General features: G+C 42.6%; 1 long non-coding RNA gene across 1 annotated transcript; it reads left to right on the top strand.

Moving 5' to 3' along the window:
* The first annotated feature begins 18069 nt into the window (after positions 1-18069).
* Positions 18070-21675, top strand: LOC148791500 (uncharacterized). Its single transcript, XR_016076020.1, has 2 exons — positions 18070-21145; positions 21242-21675. It is a non-coding gene; the product is annotated as an uncharacterized LOC148791500 (long non-coding RNA).

Below are 21675 nucleotides of genomic sequence, written 5' to 3' on the forward strand. Positions count from 1 at the left end.
TGCCAAATCCACGTCGCCTTAGTCCTCCAAGCCCGATACCTTGTTCCTAGAGAACCGGTTCGAGGTTCTGGCCGCAGGCTCTAAGATGGATCCCTCTGCCCGTAGTCATCACCAGCAACCCGAGCTACTTCTCGCACACACCATCCCGGACAGCACAGAGGTGAGCAGCACAAACGCCGAGCCCACCAAGAAGCAGAGACGCCGCCGCCGAGCTCGCCAATTTGTCACCTGCGATATGCCCGAGCTCGGGGGCAAAGAAGAGGTAAGCTCGGCCGAAGTCAAAGCTCCCCTCCTTTCAGTTCAATCCCCCTATCTCCCGAGCTCCTGGCAGTCCCGATGCCTGAAGACTTCAAGCTCCCCCTTCTTGACAAGTACGACGGGTCGTTCGACCCGAGTGACCACGTAGATGCCTTCCAGTCGCAGATGCACCTGGCAAGAGCCAGTGAGTCGTGCATGTGCGTGGCCTTCTCCACCACTTTTAGGGGAGCAACCCACACATGGTACCGGAACCTGGCGCCCGGATCAATAAGGAGTTGGACGCAATTCGCACAAACCTTCACGTCCCACTTCATTATCAGCAAGCGGTGTCCGCGGACCGAAGAAAGCCTCCTCAACATAGTGTAGAAAGAGGGAGAGTCCATCCGGGGCTACATCAAGCGGTTCAACGATGCTTGTATGCAGATACTGCACCTGGACCCCGCCGTGCGCCTTATAGTAGCCAAGAAAGGCGTGACACTCAAAGAGTTCAAATGGCACATGGTCGTCAACCAACCAGCGACCATAACCAAGTTTCTTAAGCTCGCGGACAGGTTCATAGCCACCGAAGAGGAGATCAAACAGAAGGGTGAGGGCGCGCCCGAAAAGAGGAAGAGGGAAGGAGAGCCTTCCAATCAATGGGACAGCTAAAAGAAAAAGGATGCAGCTCGGGGGGCAAAGCCAGGTCAGTCGTTCCGAGCTCCTGTAGTGGACCGAACTGATTACACCCCACTAAATGTGAAGCGGGCCGAAATCCTGATGGCGATCAAGGACGCCCCGTGTGTGAAGTGGCAATCTTGTTTGAGGGAAAATCCCAATGAGAGAAATAAGAAACTATATTGTAGTTTTCATAGAGATCACGGTCATAGCACCGAGAGTTGTAAAAATCTCCGCGATGAGATTGAGGAGCTCATCCGTCGCGGATATTTGAGAAACTTTGTACAAAATAATAATAATAATAATAATAATAATAATAATAATAATAATAATAATAATAATAATAATAATAATAATAATAATAATAATAATAATAATAATAATAATAATAATAATAGTAATAATAAAACAGGTCGGCAAGGGGAGCACGGTAGGGATGCTCCCGAGTCCAGCAGCAGGCCGGCCGAACAGCCACAGCGGCAGCCCCCGGAGGAGAGGCCGGTTCGGGGAACCATCTACATGATAGTTGGAGACTCGATCGTTGCGGGTTGTACTTCAGCAGTAGCTCGGACGTCAGTTCGTGAGGCCGCCCGGGAAGAATAGAATCCTCCAAAGTGGTTGAGGACAAAGGAGCCAATTTTCTTCATAGAAGACGATGCGCGAGGGGTCCACTACCCCCACGATGATGCACTCGTGGAAAAGCTGAGAATACACGACTTCGAGGTCAGGCGCGTACTCGTTGACTTGGGCAGTTCGGCTGACATCCTCTTCAAAGCTGCGTTCGACCAGCTTCAGTTGCAGAGAGGTGACTTGAAGCCCTGTAAACACTCCTTTGGTGGGCTTCAGCGGAGAAGTCCGGCCCCTTGGAAAAATAACAGTACCTGTGGAAGTTGGCACATGGCCTTGCGTAGCCAGATTCAACCACGACTTCCTGGTGGTCGTGACCCCCTCCCCATACAACGCCATAATAGGCTGGCCGATCACCCATGTCCTACGGGCGGTGGTTTCCACCTATCATTTGGCTATGAAGTTCCCAACGGACTTCGGTGTGGGAGTAGCGCGGGGCGACCAGCTCGAGTCCCGCAAGTGCTATGTCACCGCCCTGAAGGGAAAGACCAAGGTGGCTGATGACCTCGAACTGGAGCGGCCTACGGAACAGGGCGAAGAACGAGCCGCGCCTACGGAAGAAACAGTCGCAGTCCCGACCTTAGCAGCCGACCCAGCTCGGACGGTTCAGATCGGTGCTCCAAGAACCTTTACGATCCGAACTGGTAAGCTTCTTACTTCAAAATTTAGATATTTTTGCATGGTCCGCGTTAGAGATGCCCGGTATAGACCCCAACCTTATAACTCACAAGCTGAATACTGATCCTGTAGTTAGGCCCGTTAGACAGAAGAAACGCAACCTAGCCCCAGAGCGGTGGAATGCGGTTGACGATGAGGTCGAGAAGCTCCTCGTAGCTGACAAGAGAAGTCCACTATCCTAGCTGGGTGGCCAACCCCGTCCTGGTAAAGAAAGCCAATGGCAAGTGGCGCATGTGCGTCGACTACATCAACCTGAACCGGGCTTGCCCAAAAGACTGCTTCCCGTTCCCCAGGATTGACCGCTTGGTGGACGCGACCTCAGGGCACGAGTTGCTAAGTTTCTTAGATGCCTATTCGGGCTATAACCATATCAAGATGGACCTGGCGGACGAAGAAAAGACTGCCTTCATCATGGAGTTCGGTCTATACTGTTATAAGGTTATGCCCTTCGGGTTGAAAAACGCAGGGGCAACCTTCCAAAGACTGGTGAATAAGTTGTTTGCACCATTAATTAGCAGAAAAGTAGAATGCTATGTAGACGACATGGTCGTCAAAACTCAATTTTCACATGAATTAATACAAGATTTGCATTATGTTTTTGAAATTTTGAGTAAGTTTAATATGAGACTGAACTCAAACAAGTGTGTATTCGGTGTGACCTCGGGAAAGTTCCTAGGATACATCGTTAACCGGCGCGACATTGATGCCAACTCGGACAAAGTTAAGGCCATCTTAGATATGAGACCACACCGGAAGCTGAAGGAGGTTCAGAGGTTGAATGGCCACATAGCCTCCCTGAGCCGCTTCATGTCCAAATCGGCGGACCGCTGTCTGCCGTTCTTTAAGGCAATCAAGAGCAAAGGGTTCGAATGGACCCAAGACTGTTAGCTCGCGTTTGACGAGCTCAAGAAATACCTCGCTAGTGTGCCGATCTTAACCCAGCCCGAGGAGGGCGATGTTTTGGAACTCTAACTCTCGGCGAGTGACGAAGTGGTCAGTTCGGTACTAATAAAGAAAGTAGATCGGGTCCAACGACCCATCTATTATGTTTGTAAAATATTGCAGGGAGTAGAGGCGAGATATCCGGAGATAGAAAAGCTAGCATATGTCCTGGTAATTGCAGCTCGGAAGCTTCGCCCGTACTTCCAGGCTCACACTGCTATCGTCCTCACCGACAAACCTCTGAGGCAAGTCTTACTTAAGCCCGAGGTCTCTGGTCGATTGACGAAGTGGGCCGTTGAGCTCAGCAAGTACGACCTCCAGTACAAGCCGTGAACTGCCATTAAGGCCCACCGGTTGAGTCTGAGCCCCGTGAGGTAGCAGCTAGTGTGGCATCTCTCCTAGATCGGCCAAGCGCGAGCTGGGATGAGGAGCCCTGGATCCTTCACGTAGATGGCTCCTCGAACCAATAGGGTAGCGGAGCCGGAATTGTCCTACACGGCCCAAGCGGCACGAAACTAGAGTACGCGCTACGCTTCAAGTTCGCGACATCTAACAATGAAGCAGAGTACGAAACGTTGATAGCTGGACTAGCTCTAGCCAGAGAAGTAAAAGCCAAGCACATCGTTATCTGCAACGACTCCCAGCTCGTTGTTAACCTGGTCACCGGCGAGTATGAAGCTCGCGAGCCAACCATGATCGCCTACTTAGCCAAAGTCAGAGAGTCCCTACTCAACTTCCAGTCACACTTTATCAGGAAAATCCCAAGGTCGGAGAACGCTGAGGCCGACGCTCTATCCAGATTAGCCAGCGCCAACGGCATCACCATGAGTACAGTGTACATAGAGGACTTGCCTCGATGTAGCATTGTCGGGGGGGCAAAGGAGGATTGACTTGCTCGCGAGCTTCTTGCTATACGGGACCCTCCTTGCAGATCGCAATGCAGACAGAAGGGTGCAACGCCAAGCAGCCAAATACGTCATGATAGACGAACGAATGTACTGGAGATCCTACACGCTCCCCTACTCGCGTTGCTTGCGACCTACCGAAGCCGAGCTCGTACTCCGCGACACTCATGAGGAGTTGTGCGGCGGGCACTTGGGGGGTAGGGCCCTCGCCCAGAAGGCACTTCGACATGGATATTATTGGCTAACAATGAAGACAGATGCTATTGAGCTCGTTAGAAAATGTGACAAATGCAAGAGACATGCCAATATTCACCACCAACCCGCTACCGACCTCAAGTATCTCACCAGCCCATGGCCCTTTGCACAGTGGGGCATCGATCTACTCGGGCCATTCCCGCCAGCAACGGGTGGGAGGAAGTTCTTAGTAGTAGCAGTGGACTACTTTACCAAGTGGATAGAAGCTGAACCCCTTGTAACGATCACAGCCTGAAATGTTCAAAACTTCTTTTGGAAGAACATCGTGTGCCGCTTCGGATTACCTCGGGTACTGATTTTTGACAACGACAAGCAGTTCGAGGACATCAAATTTCAAGACTGGTGCCAAGACATGGGAATCTGTTAGAATTTTACTTCAGTCGCACACCCTCAAGCAAACGGTCAAGCAGAAGTCATGAATAGAGCCATCCTCCGTGGACTAAAGGCACGGCTGGACCGAACTAAAGGATTATGAGTAGATGAACTACTTAGTGTTCTACGGGCCTACCGGACCACGGAGAAGACCGCCACGGGAGAAACACCCTTCAATCTCACCTACGACACCGAAGTAGTGATCTTTGCAGAGATCAAAGTACCTATGCTGCGACTAGAAGCATACAATGATCATAGAATCAAGATGAGCTACGTACCAACCTCGATCTGCTCGACGAAGTAAGGGACCTCACGTACATCAGGACCGCAGCCTACCAGTAGAGAGTAGCTCGGTACTATAATGCCAGGGTCAAGAAGCGAAACCTCCGCGTGGGCGACCTAGTCCTTCGTAAAGTTATGGTACCAGAGCCCGGCGCTGGCAAGCTTGGGTCCAACAGGGAAGGTCTTTATCGAGTAAAACGAGTGCTTGGGGAAGGAACGTACGAGCTTGAGACCCTCGAAGGGAAACAAGTACCTCGGGCATGGAATATTGTCAACTTAAGACAATACTATCTGTAAGAATTGGGTAGGCCACGAGCCACTCCCAAAGCCTAAGGGCCAGAATACCGAGCTAACATGATCTCGGCACAACAAGACCCAGTCGTCTCTATGGCATGGGCAGACTCCGAGAGTGGGTCACGAGCCACCCCTCTAGCCTAAGGGCTAAAACGCCGAGCTAATAAAGAAACCTTGGCAGCATACAAGACTTAGTCGCTCAATCAGCATGAACTAAGTACTTGCAGCGCCCAAGGTGCAGGTGGTCCGGGCACGGACCTTGTAATGGATAGCCCGCCCTGGCGTGCAACAAGTTGAACCTGTTAAGGACAACTGATGGCAACCTACCCCGGGTGCAGACAGGTCGGGCATATACCCTACTATGTCACTCACCTCGGTGTACACAAGGCTACCCCTACTAAACAGTTCGGGACCATGATGGCGGTTAAGGAACACCCACTCCGGGAGTTCAACTCGGTAGGTTAACAACTTGGGGTGAGACAACCATTTCGACAAAAATAAATTGCACAAAACTTAGCAAAAAATATCTCTTCATTACATAAATTTCATTAAAAAAGTCTTGATTACAAGAAAGTGAAAAATAGAAGACTAAGTTTGTGAATACATGGACCAAGCTATTCTGGAAGCCCATTGTCTTTGCTAGGGGCCTCCTCTGGGGCAGTAAGTGGGCCAGCATCCTCTGCTTCATCTTCAGCGCCTTTGTCCTCAGAATCTGGATCATCTTTTAATTGACGCACGATGTCGTCAGTGATCCATGATGTGGTGATGGCACTCGTATCTAGGTCGGGGTAGAGATGCCTGATTAGCCACCGACTGAGCTTGAAGCCCCTGCGGTAGGCCTCGGTCATCACGTCGTCAAACCTTGAAGATCTGACATAGTCAGTGACGACCTGAGCTTTGGCCTCCTTGAGAGCATCCTCGAAGATCACGGTCTTCTCTTTAATATCTTCTTGGAGGTACTTCACCTCGCGCTCTAGCTTCCCCTTTGCCTCCTTGAGGCCCTGCATCTCGAGCTTCAGGGCGTCCCGCTCAGTCTTGAGGCTGTCCACCTCAAGCCCCAAGGCCTCTTGGCCGACCTTGAGCCCATTCACCTCGGCCCTCAACTTGTCCTTGTCTTGGGCCAGCTCGCCCTTCTCTGCCATTAGCACCTCGATGAAGCTCTTCTGAGCCAAGGCGTCACTCTCCAGGTGGTGGACCTGACCGTGAACTGCCCTCAGTTCGGTATGGGCTGTGCGGGATGACTTCTCAGCCTCTAGAGCCCGCCTCAGATGCCGATCTGATTGAAGGGTCAAGGCGCGAATGGCAGAGTTCACCTGCAAAAGGAAAATCAATAAAAAAAAACAAAAAAACAAAAAACTCACCACCATAGTATGGGTGGTAGCTCGGGCCCTGAGCTGACCAGGAGTGAGATTAGCCCACTCGTTGACCTCCCCCGGGTATGCAGCCAGCTTGCTCTTCTTCAGGCTGCACTAGGGATTCAAGACGTTTTGGCTCCCCTGACCCTCCGAACTAGACGCTATCATCTCTACATCACGAGTGGACTCCTCAGAAGCTTCAGCGGCAGCTTCAGCAGGATGAGCCCTGGTAGCAGCCTCTGTAGCACAAGCCTCGGCAGTGCTCTCAGCAGCAGGTTCGGTGGGCTTAGCAGAGGGCTCCGCTACCACCTCGGGCCCCTGAGGCACCGCGTCTCCTTCCAGGTTGATGACAGGTGGAGTGCATGGGAGCTCGGGCTCCGGAGCTGAAGCCTGTAGAGGTTGAGTCTCGTTGAGGCTTGTGGGAACTCAACGCGTGCCTTCTTGGCCACGCGCTTCTTCCTCTTCATCTGACGGAAGAGTCTTTGGTTGTTAATCTTCTCTGCCTCCATGGGACCTGCAGTAAAACATGACATTAGCAATCCTGAAGTAAACATACATACAAAAAGCCAAAGTAAAGCAAAACCTACCCGAGCTCAAGCCGGCCTGGAAGAGCTTCTCTTCAGATGTGAAGTCTTTATAATTTAACCCGAGTTGAGCTAGCATCTGGAGTGCCTTCTTGGTCTTCCCCTCTAAGATGACACCCGGGTCTTGAACAACCACCCTCCAGTCAGTAGGGAAGGGCCACCTCGTGCTGCTCTGAACTACGAAGTAGTCCCGCTTACAGGCCGGGACTTTACTCGGGAGTCTGTGCATAAGCTTGAAACCCGGGCGGGGAGACAGGTAGTAAGACCGTCTGTGCCTGGGGAGAGTGACTGAAGCACTGTTCTTTGTGGCCAAAATGGTGCTAAGAATGTCCAGGTCGATAGGGAGAGATCGGTCAAAGCAAAGAGAAATGGTCCCAACTATATTCCGTATGGAATTTGGGTGAAGTTGGTCCAAAGTAATGTTGAAGTGCACCAACACTTCGGTAATCAAGTGGTGGAGAGGGAGTCGGAGTCCGACTACTAATTGCTCCCTGAAGACCACGATCTCATCAGGACCGTGCTCCCATGGAAAGCTGTCGGTAGGAAGACTATAAGAGTACTCCGCAGGAAGGTGGAACCTTTGTATGAGGTCCTGGAGTCTCTCCGGAGTCATGGTGGAAGGGCTGAACTGATCTGGCACCCCACCTCGGTGGGAGGTGGATGCCAGGCGACTTGAAGCCACCTGTACATCGGACAACTGGGCGACGGAAGAGCCACCCTGAGCCAAGGTACCCACCTCGGGCTCGTCGATGAGGCTATCTACACTAGACGACATAACGAGCTGAAGGGAAGAAACAAACTGGAAGGGAAAAGAAAGCCTGAGAGAACTCACCAAAGGAACGCGACCGGACTGGGAGAACGGGACGAACTGGAAGACACGAGCTAAGAGACCTCAGGCCCGAGCTCAAGCACCAACGACGAAAGCTTTGTGGCGAAGAAATGGCCAAGGGTCCCCCTATTTATAGCCACAGCAGCGGGCTCCTCGAGGTGAAAATGGTTTAGCGCGTTTTTGACATCCGCGAAGTCCAAATTGCGTGAGGTCCGCGCGTAAACTGGACGCGACTTGGGTCTCTCTTGATCGAACCAGGCACTGGACCGGTCTAGCTGGATGGGGCACGCGACGGAGTGGCATAAGTGCCGACGCCAAATCCACCCGGCGCGTCATGACCTCCCCGCGCTGGGTCATTGTTGCTAGCGCAGGGAGTGGGGGGCAATTGATGGAGGGTGGTTTGGCCCGACCTCACAGCACGGGTACACGTGGGCATGACCTTGCTCAAACAGTGACTCAACATGATAGCACAACAGATGCAACCACAACTTGGAGGGAAGGTCCCACCGAGTTTGGCTCGGCGACTGGGCGGATAAACTACTCGTCGGGAGCCGCCTTAACCGCACCTCCTTCCCGGGGTTAAGGCATTTCGGGGTACCCTGACCTCTCTTGATGCCCGAGCTCCTCCCAATAGACCTCGGGCCATTCCCAGGCAGGAATGCACCGATCCATCTCTGGACACCCCGAGGTATAGACACCTCGGGTCAGCCAGCTCGGCATAACTTGCTACAAGCAGCTCGTCGCTCAAGGGACAGCCCGACGCAAGGTAATTCGTGGAAGGGTGGTTCAGTATACCACATGAAGGCTTCCTGCTTGACCACCGTACCTGATAAATCTGGGACAGCCGCCATGTCCCCTGTCAGCTAGTGTCGTGCCTGCCACCTCTAGAAGATGTCTTGTACCTGACAAGCACATACATTGCAGTGACGATCCCGCGCGCGCCACCTTTGCCCTGTCTATAACGGCTGCGGCAGGTTGACAGTGGCGGTTGTACCCGCCCTATCAGAGGCCAGTGGGCCTGATGCAACGGAATTCTGTTATAAGGAGCCTATTATCAGAGAACAGGGGTATCTTGAAATCTCTTGCGCTACCTCACTCTTAGCTCTTATCTTCTCTTTTGCTTCTTGCTCAGAATACTGACTTAATCATCGGAGTGTTCCCATCGGGCGAACTCCCCCGGGGATTCTTCTTCTTCCTCATCTCAGGTACCTCTCGGGAGCCACGCAAGTGCCAGGTAGGAGTGATTGGATTGCACACCATCACTTTTGAACTTAGGCCTAGGCCCAAGTCAAGGACTAAAAATCAAATCTAGCTTGTCTAAAATTACAAGCTAGGTCGATTTAAACTCGAGTTAAGCCCACCTAATTTGCCTCCCTATGGACCATTAACCATTAATTAGATGCAAAAATATTTTTCCTTTTAACTTAGTTTAGTTTTTAATTCTATTTATATCATTAATAAAAATAACTCTTATCTATCACACTTACAAAATTTCTTTGTTTTTAATAATTTGTGTCTTTATCTTTTTCAAAATTTTATTATTTATTTATGATATCATGGGTTGATCCATTTGATCTAAAAGGTTTAATTGATGCACCATTTGAGTAGAAAATGGTTTTGTTTTTCGGTTAGTTTAAATCTTATATTTCATTTCCGTCAAATAAAAATTCTTTTATTTAGTATGCTTAATGTTGTTTGATATGATAAATAGATAATAATTGATATGTGCCTAAATTTTTCATAATTTTTTTATAATTTTTGTAATATTTATATTTATATTTATTTTTAAATTTTATTATTTAACTATGAGAACATTGGTTAATCCATTTGATGTTAATGGTTGAACTATTTACTTGCCACTTAGAAAAAAAAAGGTGATTTATTTAATTATTTTTCATGTTGGTTTTGAACATAGGTTTTACATTATTAAAAATATTAGATATATTTACTTTGTAGAATTTATTGGTGAGAAACAAAAACACTTCAAATAAAGTATTTAAGGAGAGAGAATAGGAGTTAATACAATGATGAGAGGAAATTTAATGAAGTGGAAAGTAATATATAATACTTTAAATTATATTTTTTGCCTAAATAGTAAAAAGGGGGATTAAATTCATAAATAGGGGTGTTTTAGTCAAGAAAAGTCCACAAAGCTCATTTATTTAATGTGTTTTAATTTTAAGATTTAATGAAAAGAAATAAGACTTAATACCTTAAATATAAGACTTAATGATGAGGAATATAATGAATTTAATAGAAGTAGTAGTTCAAATTATGTTTTTTGCCCTCATAAATATAGCTAGTGTTTGGTACCGATGTCGTTTTTTGAGACAATGGTGCTACATCAGAAAAAGTAGTGCTTTAAAAAAGGCCTCATGTTTGGTACCGTTTTTCCATAAAAACGTTGCACTAGACCATGCTTTGAAAATTAGGAAAGTGTGGTATGAAGAAACGCCAAATTCAATGTTTTCTCAAAAAAATAGCTCATTGCTGCTAGCAGTGCAATGATGTGGCATCATCTTGGACATTGGATAATATAGACCAATTTTGAAAGCCGTTCTACAACACTGGTACCAAACAAAACCGGTGCTATTTTCCCAAGAAACAGCCTATGCGGCAATGCTTACAACTCGACATGCCCAGCCCTGTCAGCACCAATGCCAAACACTTACATAGGGAGACCAAGTTCAAAGAATAAGGATATATTAGTAAAAAATTTTCACAATCTAGACCTCATTCACACTTTTAATAGTAGTATAGATATAGATGATCATATCAGTATTAGTGCATTTGGTCTCATCAGAACTCAAAACTACGAAGTTAAGCATATTTAGGCAAAAGTAGTATTAGGATGAATGGACCTTCTGATAAATCTTTGTCTTGTATCCTTTGCATTTTTTATGAGTTGCAGCATGTATGTAAGGCTAAGAAAATAAAAAAGAGTTGCATAAAACTCATTGTTTACAAGCATTCCTTGTCAAACAAATATAAATGTTTAAAATCACTTGCATAAATTTCTAACTTTGAGGTTTTTGGGCTTTCCCTTTGAGATCTGGGAGTTGGGAGGAAAACCCAAGATACCAATCAGCTAGTTGAGCTCAGGCTTCCATGACAGATGAAGAACTTGGTAGAGAGCCTATATTTCATGATGATTTCTACCATAAGCTTTATAGAACCTTCATTGATTTCTCTATGCTCTTCTCTGTTTAGCAACCCTAGAATTTAAAACAGGCCCTGGTTTTAGGGCCCAAATAATAGTCCTAACTCCTAACACACTAACACAGTTAACAATAGAAATGGATTTTGGGCCCAAATATTAGTTACCCGTTCCCATTGTCATATATCAATCAGTCTGAAGGTTTTAATGTGTCCGGGTCTGGATTAGGCTTTTCTGAAGGTTTGAAAATCCTGTTTATTTTCTCAGTCTACCAAGGTTCGAATTGCCATATATCAAGTTGAATAGACTATCTAGAACGTAGTTTCTTTGTATTTGGGTTGGGCTTTGCCAACGCAACACATGGATCTGGGCTCTTACAATTAGACTGACTTGATACTGTATATGGTGAAATTCAACTGGGACTCACTATGGTGCATTGGGCTGGGCTAACGAAAGCTGAAACGTGAACATAAAAAATTGTATATGGTGAAATTCAATTGGTGCCATAATTGTCTCCACTCCATGGAAAAGCTCGAATTCACACTTTTTAGGATAGCGGCTAAGTTATTAATTGCCATTGTAGACCATATACATCAAAATATGACACCACATTTACTCTAGATGCCTAACCGGGCCTTGAGATACTAGCTCAAGCCCATCCTACCTTAATTCTGGACTGGGCCTAGGGCTTCTGGGCTACAATTAACAGCACCCAATTTTTTCAATATAATCTGCTCGCCATTGCACCTTCGCTGCATGTTAGCCTATGCTGGTCGTTTGTCATTCCCACAAGAATCAGAATCAGTATATTCAAAGGAGCTGTGCCGTTTTGGTTTGCCTCCAAGATCTAAGTCAAGTTGAGTCAAATTTTTGGCTATTTGAGTTCAGTTCATGTAGAAAAGCATCAGGCTATTGAGTTCCTGTTTGATTTACGGGAATAGGGGTCTGGAATCGGAATTGGAATGGGCTATTCCGATTTCAACTGTTTGATTGGGCAGAATCGGAATCCCATTCCCATTCTTGCTGAAATGACATTCCCCCATTTGAGGGAATGGCCATTCTCTGCTCCTCCCTTGGGAATGAAATTCCACTCCTACTGATTTTAATTCTCATTCCCATTCCTATCTGAACCAAACAAATTATAGGAATGAACCATTTCAATTCTAATTCTAAAGAATTTCGATTCTGATTCTGACTACAAACCAAACAGGCCCTGAATTTGATAATGAGTCAAGCTTTATATAAAAAATAAAAATTTATATATATATATAATTAAAAATATTATATATAGTATAAGCTCAACTAAACTTGCGAATTTCATGAACTGAACTTCAGTTCAATTAGCAAATGTATCTATATATTGAGATCAAGCTTGATTTAAGACTTGGTTTAAACTAAGCACAATTGAGCTTTTCACAAACTGATATCGAATAGCTCACGAAAAGCTGGTTCAATTGAAAACAGTTGTATTAACAACCATGCTTGGTAAAAATAAAATACCATTTTATGCTTTATAGAGTAAATAAGACAAACAGATGGGGGACAAAATAGAATACAACATCTTCTGCAATAAAGGCAAACACATGGGGAGAGCTGACAATACAAGCAATCTCAGTTAGAACCCTGTTAATATAGTGGGAAAACGTTGAGGATTACATGACAGGTTTTGTTTGGTCAAGCAATACAGCATTTTTTTATTGTTAGATTGTTTCATGCTGCATTAAATAATAGGAGACGTGAGCTTTCGTTCAGTCTTGATTAATTTCCTGAGTTCAAGGTTTAAAATATTTCTGGTGTTTTAAGAGCTTGTGGCCAATTTAAGATCCATGGACTACGGGTATGGCCGTACGGACTATGGAGAGAGTCTAGGGTAAAGGCAGATGACCGGACGTCGTGAAACTAAAATCACTTGTGTTTTTTAAACCATTATTTTAATAGCAGTTGACAAATAAATCAATGTGGGTTAGATGGTTAGACTGTTAGAGTGATGTAAAGGTGGTGGCTATATTGTGTACAAATGGTCAAGAACTTTACACGTGGCAACTTTAGTGATCATCCAAAGCTTGCAAAACTAGTCATTGTCATCGTAAGCCCTTAAAACTAAGTTAGATAACAGTGCATATTAAAAAAAAAGTTTTTTCTAAAGGGTCATTAGATAATTAAGTCATATCGTAGTAATTTAGGTAGTGTTTAATAACTCTAAAGTCTGAAGTCTGATTAGTCAAAAAAACTATTTTTCATGTTAGAAGTCTGAATTGCTTTTTACAGCCTACGAAAATTTAAAGAGTGTTTGTGTTGAGGTAATCCTCCAATATCTGATAATTAACAATTTTACCTGTTTGCCCCCATTATACAAAAGCCCAAAAGATGTAATAACAAAAGCACCCAAAATAGCAAGAAAATCCAAAAATGGAAATGTTTATAACAATTTTCTTGTTCACGAAGAAGAATCAACAACAAGAAAACCCCAACATAGCAAAAAGAAAAAAAAATGCAAATTAAACAAGTAAAATCAGTATAGTAAATCTGAATAGTGGAGAAGCTGAAAACCAATTGATCTTGAATTGAGAAAACTTATAGAATAAAAAAATCTAAAAATAAAATTTTGAAAAATAAATACAACTCAGCTAATTGGTCTTTTTGGTCATGGACTCGCTGGTAATTGCTGTAAAGCTTCTATTCTTTAGCCTTTTTTGCTCTCCAGAGGCTAGAATCAATAGGTTGGTCACCAATTCACTAATTGATCAACTTCTCCATGTTTGGCAATCGCTATCAATGGGTCTCACATTTCTCGGGTGCATTATTTACCCGGGAAACAATTACTCTTCTCCATCTTGGATAAATAACTTACTTGGCGTAGGATATTTGGTAATGACTTCTTTGCCCCCATAAAACCCAAGTTTTTAGGTCTCTTCAAAACTATCTCCCAACTCACATACTTACAACTGCTGCTGTCATTGCACCGTTGTTCATCTTCAATTTTTACCATTTTTAGGTAAGCTTTTTCTCTCTCTATCTCTCTCCATCTCGATTGATAACTCTTTAGGCATAATCAATTTTAATTTGGGTTTTAAATCTGATCTGATTCAAATTTAAAATTATGATGTTTTATATAATTAAAATGACAATTGGCAAAGTTCAAATTTGACAAGCAACATTTTTTTAGATTGATATTAGAAAGCATTAAAGCAAAAGCTATGGGAGTTATTTAAAAAAATAAGGAGGCTAGTATGAAATATTTCAGCTTCCTAGAGGAAGAATCACACGAAAAGAACCTTGGGTATCTCTAAGACAGGTCGAAACCATCGCTCTTGCTCTCTGTTGTAGTCCATAGTTTTTGTTTGATAAAGGTTTTATCATTACTTTCTTTTCTAACTTCTTAATCTTACTCTATTAATTTATTTTGCAATTGGAAACTTTGTTGCAACAAGAGTTCAAAGACTTGAGTATGAGAAGATCGATGATGGTCCATTTCATTTGGGAGACCTATGCACAAAACTTTTTAGGGGTGATGGTCATTTTTTTATCACCCACTATACACAATTCTAAGTCACAATAAGCAGGATTGACATTCATAGTGCCTCATTATTATTAGCTTAGATTTGCAGAATTTGTGAAGGTGCCAATTACTTTTAATTTGTATTTTCATTCTAGCATTTGTGATGCTATATTTCTATATGATGTATTAGGTTTTCCAATTTGTTTGTTTCTCCCAAGTTTAAATTATTTGAACTCATAGGTGGTTTGGATATTATGTTATTATTGACATCTTTGTTTCTAATTTTAAGCTAACTTTTTTTTGGGTAAACTTGGTCGGCTGTTTGGCATCGTTGCCATTTCCTGAAGCAATGGCGCCGTGCCACATCAGTGTTACATCGGAAAAAATGGTGCTTCAGGAAATGGGCATTTGTTTGGAATCGTTTTTCCATAAAAATCGGTGCTTTAAGTTACGTCTCAAAAATTGGGGAGTCATGGCTTGGAGCAACATCAAATTTGGCGTTTCTTGAAGCTGCAGCTCGTTGTTGCCAATGAGACAATGATGTGGCCCTGGATAATGGGTATCAGTGTTGAAAATGTTTCCTGGAGCGATGGTACCAAATAGAAAAAGTTGATGTTGCTCCATGAAACGTCCTACCTGGTAGCAATGGTTACAAACAAAAATAAAGGCAAGAAAACCGTGCTCCAAGCTACACATCAGCAGCACCGTTTTCTGACTGTAGCATTGATGCCAAACATATATCTGAAGAACCCAGATTTCCTAGTACTCACTTTTCCTATACACACCGTATCCTCCGTGAATTACAGTTGCATATCTCACAATTCACTGCGAGAAGAGTGTGGGTAGAGAGTAGTGGGCAGGAAATCCCGTTTGAAACCTGAAATCCATTAGACCAAGATTAGAATAACTATAGAAGAAAGAAGGAAAAAACTATAGATAGGAAAACTAAAAGCCAACCTAACTTATATATCAGAACTAAAACAAATAAACAGTTAAGCTAAAAAGTCACCAGACGTAGCTAAGATATTCATAACCAACTTGGAATAGAACTGAAAGTTTATAGCAAGGCCATGGGCCACTTTGTTCTGGTTGAGATGAAATCGAGTTTGAAGCTAAGATTTTGCAACCGCATGTGCAAATGTATAGTCAAAAAGAAAACCTCAGAAGGAACAACCTTTATTTTCTGGATTGAGAGCAAGGAAGCAACTAGGATTTTGCAATTAGTAAAAATAACTTGAGTGACATTAAGGAGATTGACAAGCTTTAAACCTTCTATCATTGCAAAAAGCTTTGCTTGAAGAGGAGACTCAGCGTGAAGAGAGCCATACGCTCCTGCATCTTCTCTTGAAGTTTCTGATAATAATAGGAAGCTTTATTGTTTTCAAAATAACCTCTAAAATTGAAAGTAGTTCAGTTGAAGAATAATGGGCTTTTTGTGCATGACACGGGTCCCGATTAATTAATTTTTATAATTAGAGTGAAAGAGATGCAAAATAATGGTTTTTTCATCTTTAGGAAGACGTTATTTGGGGGAACTGATCGAAGGCTTGATTCCATCACACTTTGTCAGAATTGGCAATTTCTTTGTTGATATATATATTAGGAATTAAGCACATGCGTTGCACGTGAAAAAAGTTTCTTCACATTAATTACTTGAATTTTATATATATCATAGTTAAGCTAGAAATTGAAAATTAGAAAAAGTAATAATATGATTAAAAATAAACTTAAATATTTATTATTCAATTATGACATCATGCATTTTTTTGAAAAGTTGGATTATTGACCCACCATCTAGATAAGAAATAGCATTGGTTTTGGATTAGTTTTAAATTAGGGAAAATTATAGTTAGAGTCGGCTGTACATTTAAAATTTGGTTACAAGTTGGTCCATAAAGAAAAAAAAAACTCTAACAAACGGTTCTACATTTCATCAGAGGGTTATGTGGCTAGTGCCAACATGGGACTCTTAATCCATATTAGACACAATAAAAAGCTTATACTGAAATTGCCATTTAATGTTAGGTGATTGGAAAATAAAAAAAGGGTTTTTAGTCTCTCTCTCTCTCTCTCCCTCACACTCTTTTACTCATAGTCATCTTTATCTGCTCAACGAATATGTGATTTGAAAATAAATAAAAATGGTTTTTGGTTTCTGTATTTATGTTCTCTATATCAATTTCTCTCATTCTCTCTCTACCTATCATTCTCCCTCAATCTCTCTCATTCTCTTTCTTGGTCGATCTCTTATTCTCCCTTAATTTCTATCGTTCTCCCTCAGTTTCTCTCCCTCTCCCTCCCTTGCTTTTTTATTTTCTTATTTTTTTACACACTTATATGGTATTAATCAAATTGTATAAAAGAACATGGAACCAACTTGATATGGTTCAAAAATTATTACACCAAATTGATAACATTCACAAGAAACTCTTGGCTATGAAATTTACACCAATTGGAGAATGATAGAGATTGAGAGACAAGGAGATTTTGACCGAAAGGGAGATTGAGGGAGAAGAATGAGAAAGATTGAAGGAGAAGAATAAAGAGAGAGAGGTTTTGATTTGGCTACAAACCGAAGCAGAGAGAGTGGGAGATCGAAAGATGACTATGAGAGTGAGAGAAGGGATGGAGATCGAGAGATAGAGGGAGTGGGAAAGAAACTGAAAACCTATTTTCGATATAGGGTTTCTGTTGTGTCCAACATGGAATAAGAGCTCCATGTTGGCAACAACTACATATGCCTCTGATGACATAGCGGAGGTTTTTATAATTTGAAATGTAGAGCCAGTTTTCAGAGTTTGGTTGGTTTTTGGACCAACTTGCAACCTAATTTTAAATGTACAACCGACTTTGACTATAATTTCCCTTTAAATTATATATTTAATTTACATTATATAAAATATTTTTTACTTATCACACTTAATTTTTGTTTGTCTATGGTATCATTTTACTAAAACCACTAACCACCATCTAAAAATAAAAATTGTTTGATTTCTAGGTTGACATTAAATTTTGTATTACATTTCCATCATTGATAAAATTATTTCTTATGTATAAAACTTATTTTTGTTCAATATAATGAGTGTACAATATTAGAGATGTACCCAATATTTTATTTTTTGTAAATATATAACATTAGATATGTACCCAAAATTTTCTCTTATCTTTCTTTTTTATTTTTTTTTGTGATTCTTTGTATTTTCTATTATTAAAAATTTTATTATTTGACTATGACATCATTTAATTTCTTGGTAGATTTTGAAATGTCTTTCCATTTTCATCATTAATACAAATACTTCTTACATTTCATAGTTATTTAATTTCTTGGTAGATTTTGAAATGTCTTTCCATTTTCATCATTAATACAAATACTTCTTACATTTCATGGTTATTTATTTTAATTTTTTATTAATTAATTATGGCATTATTTATTAATCCATTTGACCCCAAATGGTCAAATTGCTTACCCACCACCAGGAGGGAAGAAAATGGTTTTGTTTTCAAATTACTTTTCAAAATATTTATTTTTATACTCTTAAAATTAATATTATGGATTTAATTACAAGAATTTAATGATGAGAAAAATATATTTTAAATATAGGATTTAGTGAGAGAGAATGGGAAAATATTTCTTTTCCATTTGCTTTTAAATTTTGCATTCTATTTTCATCATTAATAAAAACATTTATTATTTAACATACTTATTATTGTTTAATATATATGTTAAATATGTTCCAAATTTTTTTAATTTCTATTTTTTTTCATTTTATCTATTTTTTAATTTTATTATTTTGTGGCAACATGGATTAACCCATTTGACCCAAAATGATTTAATTTCTTACCACCACTTAGATGAAAACACTATTTTTGTTAGGTAGATTTTGAAGGTATAAGCTTTTATGTTATTGAATTATTGATTTATTAAGTATGGATTTAATTAATAGAACTTAATGATGAGAAGAAATAAAAATGACTTAAATATATGATTCAATGAACATGAATGCAAATTAATAACTTAAATGTGGGATTTAATGAGAGAGGACTAAATGTATTGAATATCTTTAAATTACCTCTTTTCAACTCATTTTTTTATTATTAAATTTAAATATATAAAGATAAATATTATCCTTAGAAAATTTCATAAATATTCTTAAGGCCATTACTACTTTTTAAAGTAGTATATATATATATTTCATTTTCATTTTCTTTTTATTTATTTATTTATTTTTATAAAAGCAACACTAAAGAGACTTTTGATAACAACTAAAGTGACTGGATTGAATGACTTTTTACTTTGTATTTTAGGCTGCGATTTGGTAGAGGTGTAAATGAGAACCGAGGTAAACTTTACACCCCGGTTCAATTTTGCAAACATTTCGTAGAGGTGTAACTATACCTCATCAATCAGTGTAAAAGTCCATTCTTGTCAGTATATTCATCAAAAATCAGTGGAAAGTTTACATCGATAAAACCGATGTAAAACTTTACCCTCCTCTTCCTCTGTCCAACGATTACCTCGTGTCTCCTCTATCCAACGGCTGCATGTTTTTGTTCGATCAAAGAATAGAGTGAACCAGTGCGGCGGTGGCATCCCCCACCTCTGGCCAAATCCCTTTTTTGCTCCATTTCCAGCCTCTCTCTCTCTCTTTTCTTCTCCTTCTTCTATTCCTTCTTCTCCTACCTACAACCTGCCCTGTTCATTGTCTTCTCTGAAGAACACAGAACTCCCAGTGGCGATAACATAAATCCTACAATCTTCTCCAGCTCTTGCAATCCCCCTCGCCGATAAACGGAATAGGATTCGACATTATGAGTGAGTAGTGAGCGGCGAGCGGCATATCAGAGTTCCGTCTAGACCCAGTTCCGACGTATCAGAGTTTCGGCGGCGATGAGCAGCGTATCAACGCAAATCCTGCAATCCCCCTCATTGATAAACAGACTACGACTTGACATTATGAGTGAGCGGTGAGTGGCGAGTAGCGTATTAGAATTCTGTCCAGACCCAGTCCCGACGTATCAGAGTTATGATCGCGGTGAGTGGCGTATCAATGCATATCCTGCAATCCCCCTCACCAATAAATAGACTAGGACTCGACATTATGAATGAGCGGTGAGCGGCGAGTGGCGTATCAGAGTTCAGTCCAGACCCAGTTCGAACTTATCAGAGTTCCGATGGCGGCAAGTGGCCTATCAACGCAAATCTTGCACTCCCCCTCACCGATAAACGGACTAGGACTCGATATTATGAGTGAGCGGTGAGCGGTGAGCGGTGAGCGGCGTATCAGAGTTTTGTCTAGAGTCAGTTCCGACGTATTAGAGTTTCGATAGCGGCGAGCGGCGTATCAACACAAATCCTGCAATTCCCCTCACTAATAAACGAACTAGGACTTGACATTATGAGTGAGCGGTGAGCGGCAAGCGGCAAGCGGCGTATCAAAGTTCCATCCAGACCTAGTTCCAACGTATCAGAGTTCTGGTGGTGGTGAGTGGCGTATCAATGCAAATCTTGCAATCCCCCTCACCGATAAACGGACTAGGACTCAACATTATGAGTGAGCGGTGAGTGGTGAACAGTGTATCAGAGTTCCGTCTAGACCCAGTTTCGACGTATCAGAGTTCCAGCGGCGGCAAGCGGCGTATCAACGCAAATCCTGCAATCCCCCTCACCGATAAATGAACTAGGACTAAACATTATGAGTGAGTGGTGAGCGGCGAGCGACGTATTAGAGTTCCGTCCAAACCCAGTTGCGACGTATAAGAGTTCCGAAGGCGGCGAGCGGCGTATCAATGCAAATCCTGCAATCCCTCTCACTGATAAATGAACTAGGACTCAACATTATGAGTGAGCGATGAGCGACAAGCGGTGTATCAGAGTTCCATCCAGACCTAGTTTCGACGTATTAGAGTTCCGGCAGCGGCAATCGGCGTATGAACGCATATCTTGTAATCCCCCTCACCAATAAATGGACTAGGACTCGACATTATGAGTGAGTGGTGAGCGGTGAGCGACGAGCGGCGTACCAGAGTTCCGTCTAGACCCAATTCCGATGTATTAGAGTTCTGGCGGCAGCAAGCGGCGTATCAACGCAAATCTTGCAATCCCCCTCACCGATAAATGGACTAGGACTCAACATTATGAGTGAGCGATGAGCGACGAGCGGCGTATCAGAGTTCTGTCTAGACCCAGTTCCGACGTATCAGAGTTTTGGCGGCAGCGAGCGGCTTATCGGAGTTCTGTCCAAACCTAGTTTTGGCGGTGGCGAGCGGCGTATCAGCGCAAATCCTGCAATCCCCCTCACCGATAAACTGACTAGGATTTGACATTATCAGTGACCAGTGAGCGGTGAGCGACACATCAGAGATCCGTCCAGACCCAATTCCGACGGTGGTGAGCGGCGTATTAGTGCAAATCTTGCTGGTGTACGCATCGAAGCACTGTGTTCACTGTGTAGCGGTAAGATTCACTACGTAAGCATTGCTTGTTCCCCTTTTTTCCATCGAAAGCCAACTTCCGTTGAGACCTAATTTGTCTTTCTAATCGACATATTAGAGTTCTGGCGGTGGCGAGCGGCATATCAGCGCAAATCCTGCAATCCCCCTCACCGATAAACTGACTAGGATTTGACATTATCAGTGACCAGTGAGCGGTGAGCGACACATCAGAGATCCGTCCAGACCCAATTCCGACGGTGGTGAGCGGCGTATTAGTGCAAATCTTGCTGGTGTACGCATCGAAGCACTGTGTTCACTGTGTAGCGGTAAGATTCACTACGTAAGCATTGCTTGTTCCCCTTTTTTCCATCGAAAGCCAACTTCCGTTGAGACCTAATTTGTCTTTCTAATTTTTCACCTTAGAAAACCAAACATGATCAGTCTAAATTTTCAAAATCAACTGGTCCCAATTTCTATCAATCAAATTCACATTTTTCTATGTAAAATTTGAATTTACATCTCAAACAAACGCGGCCTTAGGGAATGAATTCA

Source organism: Nelumbo nucifera, chromosome 5 (assembly GCF_055504915.1).
Source record: "Nelumbo nucifera cultivar China Antique chromosome 5, China Antique-T2T, whole genome shotgun sequence".
Taxonomy (NCBI): domain Eukaryota; kingdom Viridiplantae; phylum Streptophyta; class Magnoliopsida; order Proteales; family Nelumbonaceae; genus Nelumbo; species Nelumbo nucifera.